This window comes from Athene cunicularia (genome assembly GCF_003259725.1).
Source record: "Athene cunicularia isolate RWA chromosome 4 unlocalized genomic scaffold, athCun1 chr4_part3, whole genome shotgun sequence".
NCBI classification, from domain to species: domain Eukaryota; kingdom Metazoa; phylum Chordata; class Aves; order Strigiformes; family Strigidae; genus Athene; species Athene cunicularia.
The window spans coordinates 10,206,411-10,214,769 of NW_020799100.1; the positions used below are offsets into that span (position 1 = coordinate 10,206,411).

At 52.7% G+C, this 8,359-nt stretch overlaps 1 protein-coding gene across 1 annotated transcript in view; it reads right to left on the reverse strand.

The window, feature by feature from the left end:
- Window positions 1-7,340, reverse strand: part of SLC16A2 (solute carrier family 16 member 2) — a 31,444-nt gene extending 24,104 nt beyond the window's left edge. The window contains exons 1-2 of the mRNA XM_026848299.1: window positions 7,268-7,340; window positions 4,827-5,021 (exon numbers count right to left, since the gene is read on the reverse strand). The gene's annotated coding sequence lies outside the window, so the exon portion shown is untranslated. The remainder of the gene's footprint in view (window positions 1-4,826; window positions 5,022-7,267) is intronic.
- Window positions 7,341-8,359: the final 1,019 nt, after the last annotated feature.

An 8,359-nucleotide genomic window follows, 5' to 3' on the forward strand; every position in this document is an offset into this window, starting at 1 on the left:
AATCCCGATGCTGGGAGCACTCATCCACCTTGAGAACTGCAGGGTTCCATGGCGACAGTGTAAAACTAGAGACCTCATGGGTCAGAGACAAGCAGAGCTCCAGTTATCAGGGCCAATGCCCCGCTCACCTCTACTACACCAGCCCCAGCAGGCTAGGAAATAGTTGCCAAATACGAAATTTTCCTTTGCCCATCTCAGCAGAGGGGCACCGGGCAAGCCTTTCACGAGCAGAAAAACCTCATGCAAGGGCTTTAGGATGCACACCCATCTCTCCCTCCTGAGGGCATTCAGTTACACAGCATTAGCCCAATGCCCACGTGCAGCAGCGAGCATGTACCCTGCAACCTGCCAAGCAGGACAGGAAAAACCGGCACAGGATGGAAACTGCATTCCCAAGGTGCAAGGGAAAAGTCATCCAGAAAGTGCTTGACAACATCCCTGTTGGTCCTCACCCTTTCACCTCCCAGGCTAGTTTCTCACCGACTGAAGGCTTCCCTGGCACTGGGGCAATTGTCACAGCTTTTATTTGATGCTGAGTTTCCCTGTGGCCAGGGGACACGGTGGGGTACAGGCAGGAGAAGCCCCATGAAGACTTCACATTTCCAACAGCGCCAAGGCCCTGATGAGTTTATTTTGAAAAAAGAAAAAACCCCCACAACACTGCTGATATTCACCCCTTGGCAATATCCTAGCTCAATAACCCTCTGCTATTATTATACTCTGCAATTAAGTGATAAAGCTATAATTGCTTTATCTGATGGAGCTGGGCACGGCAGCGAGGCAGGAGCTGGCCTCTGGCCTCTACACCCCTGTCTCACTGGCCGGCAGGGGCAGATTGGGTTACAGGGTGGGCAGCATTATGCTGGCCATTTTAAATCCACCCTGTCCCAAAAGCATCCTCCTGTTTGGCACAGACAGACAGAACCCCACAGCAGCGTTGGGCTGCCTCGCCCCCAACCTGGGTCAGCAGTATCACACCCGTGCCTGCCCGCAGGCTTCAGGTGGTACCCAGGGAAGGCACTGATGGCCTCCACCAGGTTCCATCCAGGAGATGGTCAGCTCTGGCCAGGTTGGAAGCACATGGAAAAACAGGGGCAGCTTTTAATCCTGTCTTTCTGGAAGGCAGAGCAGATGGTCAAGGGACCAAAGTGCAAAACCACGTCACTGGCTGCTCCCCAGTCACAGAGCCGTCAGAGCCTGACAGTGGCCGGGGCACTTTGAGAGCAGCCTGAAGTACAGGATTCGGCATGCTCAGCCATACCAGCTGGATCGGGGCACTTGTTTTAGATGAGGTGATTCCAGTTCCCCAGCCCGGCGTCTCAGCGTGCCGAGCAAAGCCGCACCCAGCAGCTCTCAGGCCACAATAAGTCCAGCTTGGTATTTTTATCCACACGTTCACTGCCTCTGAAAGAGCTCTGATGGGCTATGTCACCCGTTCAACAAGATCAGCCCTGATTTAATTTGCTTTATTAAGTTTGGTGTCCCCTGAACCCCGATTCTTGCCACTGTTTCCAATCTTTCAGTATTTGACCTCAGCACCACTCCTAACCCCGCGAGTTTTTGGCAGAGTGGTATTCACCAGTCTTAGGAAAGAAAAATAAAGCCCTCCAAAATCTCCACCGCGTGACCGTGTCACAAATACACCCCAATCCGCCCAGCCAGCGAAGCCGCCCACTCCCTCCCTGCACTCCCACCCCAGCCCAGAGGCCACGGTGAGGGGTGCTGGGGCTGTGCAGTGCCCATGCCCCCTCCCAGGGCGAGCGGGCTCCCACTGGGGCGCAGCCACAAGAAAGGCCGATGCAAATCGCATCGTTAGCATTCTTTCCGTTTTAATAACCCAAGGTGTTACCAGCAACAGTGTTACTGATTTTTATCTCCGCAGAGCCTTTTAAGAGCTCCAATTTGTTTTTCTTGGAGATCTTATTTTGTTTTATTAAAGCTGACACCGAAGAGGGAAAGGAGACATTCTGGGCCCAGAACAAAAATATCCCGTTTAAATACCCCGTATTATTTTCTTGGAAACGCTTCTCCTTTGACTTTAATTAAGCTCTCCCTGGGTTCGCGAGCTTGGCGTGCTTGGCTTTCAGGCAAGTTTAATTCCAGACAAGCTCCCCCCACCCCCACTGCTCCCCGCTTCCATTGCTTACACAAACCTTAAGAAAGAAACAGGTTTTTGCTAAAATGCACGGATTAATATCTGGTCCGTCATCAAGAACGTCTTGATGTTGCCTCTTCACCACCGGCTGGCCACAGAGCAAGCACATGTCCCTGGCTGCCCTACTCGCTTCACTGACAGACCCAAAAGGCAGCTTTCCTCTTATTTTTTTATTCTTTTCTGCTGTTGTAATGCTGAGTATGGAATAGGAGATCCATCTCTAGTGCCTGATGGTGCCCCAGAGTTGCCCTGACTATCAGAGGTTAGCTTGCCCACAAGCCCTGCTCCAGTGGCCACAGTGCTGCTGCTGTGCCTTGTGCAATCACACCGGGTGCTGCTATAATATCAATAATTACCCCCCATGGTAGAAGTACTTTAGGATGATTGCAAAGTTAAACACTCCAAAAGTTGGGAAATCCCAGGAGGGAGCTTGTCTGGGCATCATCTGGTGCATACCCATTATGTAATTACCGTCAATCTTTAATCACAGATGACTTTTTTTCCATCGGACCCAATTCAGACAGTGCACAGGAGGTACAACCCTCACTTAACTGCCATTAGATTTGATTTCCACCTTGGCGGGCTCCAGCTTTATTAAGTGAGCTCCCGCTGCTTTGCACAGGGTTTGTACAAACCCTCCGGCCGAAACGCCTGACTCCTTGGCAAGCACCAACACAACCGTTCGCACAACATCCCCCCCCGAGAGGGAAGGATTTCATCTCCCTTTTACGCACAGGATCTGCAGGCGGACAGATTAAGGCCAAGAGCTTGAAACAAAAGCTTTGTTTTGGTGCCTGATGCGAGATGGCCAAGAAAGGGGTTTTTGGAGATGCCACTGGGCAGGGTTGGGGGGGGCTGCGTGCCCCAAGAGTCCCCGTCCCAGCTGGTCCCTGGGGATGGGGTGATGGGTGGGTGTTCATATCAAGTTCCTTTGCTGCAGGCACTGTGGGACGGTTATTTCTCCTCCCCAAGGAGGGCCCCGGTGTTTGCCCGGGGCGAACCCCAACAAGTCAGCCCATGCAGCGAGCGCCCGTGCTGCTCCAGCAGTACTGGGGCAGCTGATGGCCCTGCTCTCTGCTCTGCATCACTGAAAGCAAGCTAAAAAAAATCACTGAGCTGCTAAATCCAAAATCAGAGCCAAAAAAATCCCCAAAGGTGGGAAGAAACAGGGTCTGGTGACCGCACCTCCTTCACTGTAGTGTTTTACAGACCAGGTGCTCTCAGCCAGGTTGCCAGCAGCAGTGACCCCAAAATACTGTCTCCCCCCAAATACCCCAAAATACACAGTGCTGGGAGCTTATATTACAGCAATGTGGTGCAATGCTCTTCTATCCGTGCCCTGTGGGATGCAGGTACAGGATATCTCCAGGCTGGAGCTCCCCTGGGGTGTGAAAGCAAAGGTGCCAAGGGGTGATGGAGATAAGCTGCCAGCACACCACCGCCATCCTCTCCCCTGTCCCACACAGCCCCAGGAGGTTGCTCAGAGGACCCTGAGCTGCTCCTTGCACAGAGGGCAGCAGGCAGCACAACATGGCACGGCACGGCATGGCACGGCTGCCAGGCATGCCCAAGACGAGTCCCAGCGAAGCAACCCGCCACAGGCACAGGGCTGTGACCTGGCAGCCATTCCCGAGGGTTTTCCCCCCACGTTTCACCCTGCTCCAGCTCTCGAGGGATGTGCTGGAGGCAGGGGACAGCTCTTGCATTAGGTAATTTTCTTAAGGATCTACAAATAAAAGGGCAAGGGAGTAAAAAAAGCCTGGAAATGTGCTAATGGAAGCCATGGCTGTGCCACCCTCCACGGCTGCACTCCTGCCCCGTGGCGTGTGCTTGATGGAGGATGAAGCAGTGGCAGGACTTCTGCTGCCTGTGGTTGGTGCCACGGGCAGGCAGTGGTGCAGGCAGGGTGCTGCGGGCAGCCCGCGTCCCGCCTGCCCCGGCAGCTGGCAAGACCTGTTGTACAAGGTGCCTGGGAGAGACTGGAATGGCTCGCGCCTGCAAGCATGTTGCAGCAATTCCCAGCACACGTCATGTGGGTTTTGCAACCGCCCCAACTGTCTCGGGGTGGATGAACGGAAAGGGCCTGGAGTGAACCAAGTTCCCCAACACTCGTAGTGGGCACAGGCAGCACCCTGGCGCAAGAGCCCAGAAGGGCCCCTGGGCAATGCCCAGCCTGGCACACGCCCATCACCAGGCCTTTTTCCACAGGGATGAATGCCAAAAGGCAGCATCTCCCTCCCTTGCAATAGGGAATAATCAATCCTTCGAGGAAGAGGAAGGAAAAAGCCAACAAATTCTTGCTGTAATGGGTGCAGCAGTGTTTTTGCATACCTGTTATATCTGCATACAGGGGGTACCCTGTCATCCTGCCCCTCATTGCCAGAGCAGGTATGCTGATGCCATGGACACAGAGGCTCGTGCTTGTGGAAAGCCAGGGAAAAGTGATTCCCCAGGGAAACTGCTGGCAGCAAGAGGTGGGTGAACAGCCACTATCCCAGTCAGGAAATGCTGGCATCCTCCTCCATTCTCTGCCCAGCTAGTAGGAAACCCCTGAGGGGTCATCATCCCAAAAGAAGCGAGGGGGAGAGACTCAGGTATTTGGTGATGTGCCAGAAAATTCCGTGCGGCACCCAGATGCCTGCCTAAAGTGGGCAAAACCCCAATTACTGACCTGGGGTGAAGCCTCAGCTGTTTTCAGCAAGGGGAGACTGCTTTGTGAGCCCATGTGGGGGGCAGCGGGTGAGAGCGAGCACACATGGCACCGACCCAAACGCCGCCGAGGTCCCCATCAGCCCACGCATCGCTTGGCCCAGCCGCACTGTCACTCCACTGCTGGCACGCACACCATGCTGCTTTGGCGGAGGTCCTAAGGAGTCACCGGGATAAAAAAGGAAAAGGTTACCCAGGCCCTATATTGAGATGGTGCTGACTGATCCAAATCCCCCCAGGTGCAGCAGCTACCAGTGCCACCGTCCCACTGGGATTAGCTCCCCGTTAGCATGGCAGGAGCAGGGCATGCTTACTGCCACCCATGCTCCCAGTGGGAATTTCTTCCTGCACACCGCAGGATACAAAACCTGCCTTGGAATGGTGGAAACCCAGGGTATTCCCTCCCCACTGGATTCTCCCACAGGGAATCTGGCAGCCCCGGCTCCATGTCCGCCCAGCCTGGCCGTCTCCATCATGCCACCAGATTTTTGGGAAGACAGCTTCTCTCACCATTTGCCAGGTACATGGTGGAATGAGGTGCCTGATGGTGCCACCCCACAAGCGGGATGAGCCCTGTGAATGGATGTGTCTGTAACACACAGGAGAGGGAGGGAGGGAGGCAGCAGAGCTGCCTCGGGGACAGGAGACGTGATGCTGGTGACAACGCCCGCATGAGCTATGCGCAGCCGGCCCAACGGGCACTGCCAGCGAGGTCAGCAGTGCCTTCCGGCTACAGGGTTTCACCCAACCTGATGGGTTAGGTCTATTTTAAAGTGCTGGATGTCAACTATCCCAGCTGATGATCGGTTTCCAGCTGCTGAGGGTTTTTAAGGGGATTAAAGAGCAACTTATCAAACTCCTGGATTTCCCCCCAAAAGGGAAATGAAGCTGCTTCTTTGCTGCTGACCAGCCCTGCGGTGTTGCATCACATCGTGCCCCATTTCACCCCACACCTCCATGCCCATTCCAGCCCTGCACCCTGCAGCATCCACCCCCTTTGCTTTCCAATCCGTCCTTCTCCCAGCCCAGTTTCAGTGATGGAGCTGAAACCCATTGATTTAAAAATTTAAACTACAATCAAAGCCCCACAAGGTGGGGTGGGTTTGTTTTATTGTAACTGAAAGGACAAAAAAATAAACCCCAAACCAATTGCACAACCCCATATGCTGCTTGTTCATATACCACAGTGAGGTCATGGGAGCTGCCACCACTCAAGGACGACAGCCACTGGAAAATACAACCAAGACTGGAGCATCTCCTTGGCTGGCTGGTGGAGGACACTTAAAAATAAAATTAAAAAACACTAAAATGGCACATGTGCTGGCTGAAAGGGCCCCTGCAGTCTTAAAAACCAAGAATCTCCCTTAGAAACAGCGCTCCAGCCTCCTAATAACCTTAATCACTCCCAACATACCCAAGAACCAGGTTTAATGGCATGACTGCTTTGTTTGCTTTTCAGGCTGCTTTATCTCACATGGCACCTTGCACTCAGCTCAAGCGACAAAAATCCAGTTCCTCCAAAATTTGCCCATTCCCCTGCGATCACAAGCTCCAGCTCCCAAAATGGTGGGAGCTGAGCTGGGGAAGAGTCCGGCGCTGGTACACCAGCATCCTGCCCCAGTAAAGCTGGGAAAGCTCCACAGTGCCCTTTGCACTCCCCAGCTAGCAGGGTTGGGTGATAAAAAGCTTTTTTATGTCTCTTTTTGCCAGATTTACATCCCCATCCGGGCTACGCAAATATTGTTCATGACAGCTCATCACTCCATGAAATTAGGAAATGCAGAGGAGGGCTGGAAACCCAGGTGGACATGGGGAAGCCCCCAGGAATGCCAAGGTCCACAGTGCCCTCAGCCAACGCATTTGTGAAATGGGGCCAGTGCAGCTCCCTGGCAATTAATAAGCATGCCAAATCCTGCAGATTTTGGTAAGAAAGTGGCAACCACAGTATCACATTCAGGAAACAGGAGCCTCCCAAGAGTCAGCACTGGGTGATGACATCCATCACAGGTCTCAGATCCATCACCAGTTGGTAATTTAAATTTAATAGGGTCAGTAATAGTGTCCTCACCCTTCCCAAAGCCCAAACCTAACACCTGGGGTAGATGTCTTTCATTGCAGCAGGCTAAATATAGTGCAGTTTTGTGGCAGCCACCCCTATTCTGTCTCCCAGGCCATGGAGTATTGCTGGAAATTAGTTGGGACCATTTCCAAGAATTACCTTTTGCAATTTACACTCTTCTTAGGATTTCCCTTCTTAGCTCCTAGTGCTCCAGCCACACTCACCCACCCTGGGACTCTTCTGCAGCGCAGAGAGGATTCCATGGCTTCTTCTCCCCATCATTCACTATGACTATTAGCACTGAAATGCTTTATTTTCTCAAAGAAACAAATTCACTTTCTTACCAAACTTCCATTATGATGCTGGAGTAAAAATAGCTTTTTTCCAGCTAAGCTCACTGGTCTGAAGGATGTGAAATCAGTGCTCATGAAGAAATTCCCCACTAAAACAGATGGGAATTCAGGTATAAAGCTATCAGCTATGCCTTGGCTGATGTCAACTATGCCTTGGCCTCGTGGGCACAATGAGATGCAATAAGCCAAGGGCCATGGTCCATGCACCAGCCCGGTTTCCCTGGACACAGGGCACTCCAGCAGCTTTTGCTCCCCAGCTGGGGCTGGACCGAAGTGGGGAGGCTGCTCCCCAAGTTGCTGCACACAGACTGGAGGATGCTGCTGGACACAGGGACAAACTCAGAGGAGCTGCACAGACTAACTCCTCAGGCTACCTCTCTGAGTGCTTGCAGCTCCCATTTCCAGAAACTAAAACATTAAATATTAAGCAAAGAGAGTTAATCTATACCTGGGATATTGACACAAAGCAGAGGAGGGGAGAAGAAAGAGATAAATAAACATATTTTTTTTTAAAAAAATCAATGTGCCTCTCCAGGCTGCCTCACTGGCGCTTGCCAGACATTCAAGTACGGCACCAAGGATGCATTTAGGGGAACTAAATACACCAAGAAGTGCTGCTCTTCCAACTCTCCCTGGGTAGTCGGAGCACCCTGCTGGGACCATTGCGTGGCCTGGGTGCACCTTGGTTGAGGGAAGCGCCGTGGCCAGAGACAGGCTCACCTTGTGCTTCCCTCTCCCGAGGTTGGGAGAGCATCCAAGAAGCAGCAGAACAGATATCGATTTAAGAGGGTCAATGCTCAGTTAATGATTAATCAGAACTGTTCTGCCACTCAAATCAGCTTTTGGAGCTGGGGAAGATGACCATGATGGCTCATCTGTCTCTCAGCTCAGCATCAGCCTGCACCTGGCAGGGCCAGCACTGGAGCGGCTGTGCCCCATGGATCCCTTGGCACTGGAACGAGCCTTGTACAACCGGAGGGAAACTCCACCATTCATCTCCCAGCAAATGCTTTCAAGCATCACTCAACACCTCTCCAGCAGAGGAGACCAATATTTTTTTTCCTGGCGGAGTGCTCAGATGTA